The sequence below is a fragment of the Octopus bimaculoides genome, chromosome 2, assembly GCF_001194135.2.
Source record: "Octopus bimaculoides isolate UCB-OBI-ISO-001 chromosome 2, ASM119413v2, whole genome shotgun sequence".
Classification (NCBI taxonomy): domain Eukaryota; kingdom Metazoa; phylum Mollusca; class Cephalopoda; order Octopoda; family Octopodidae; genus Octopus; species Octopus bimaculoides.
Genome location: NC_068982.1, coordinates 114768270 through 114769140, shown reverse-complemented (window position 1 = coordinate 114769140; position 871 = coordinate 114768270).

Genomic DNA, 871 nt, shown 5'->3' with positions numbered 1-871 from the left:
GAGGAAATGACCGGAGACCGAGAACTTTGGAGATATGCTGAGCTTGAGAAGACTCGGCAACTAAAGTGAGATTGCAGCCATGTTTATCTGGCCCAGTTAAGTGTACACGATGTGTCGGGTGATATGATACGCTTGAGAAGACCTGTTGAGTCAAATAAAACCAATATCATAGCTGTGGCCAGTATCCCCTGACTGGCTCCCGTGCCGGTGGCACATAAATACCATTATCTGAACAGGATTGATGTCAAGACCGCCTGATTGGCCCCTGTGCCAGTGGTATGCAAAAAGCACCATCCGAATGTGGCCAATGCCAGTACCCCTTGACTGGCTTCTGTGCCACTGACACGTAAAAAGCACCCACTACACTCTTAGTGATTGGCGTTAGGAAGAACATCCAGCTGTAGAAATATTGCCAGCTCAGATTGGAGCCTGGTGCAAAATTTCCCAAGACACCTGATGAAGGCTGGAGGGTATATCAGCCGAAACGTTGTGTTAACAACAAACAAGATGAGGACAAATATCCGTCACTTGTAAATAATGTACATAATTCCTCATCTCTTAAATATAGAACTGTATTATTATTATTGCACTTCCTTAATTTGAATCTTAAACCTTAAAGATTTCATTTATACATTTCTATACATACATACTTTTTTGAATGCCTATTACTCCAATAATTCTGCATTTTTACAGTTACACTTTTTCCATGATAGTAGATAAATTTTTTATTCCACAATGTATTTGTTGTGGTTTCATGCAGGCATACTGTGGATTTGATCCTTGATCGATAAATTTCACTTAACACTTCAACAGCACTTTTTTCACAGTAAAACAATAGTTTTTCTGTGAATGACAGCAGTTATACATTTCC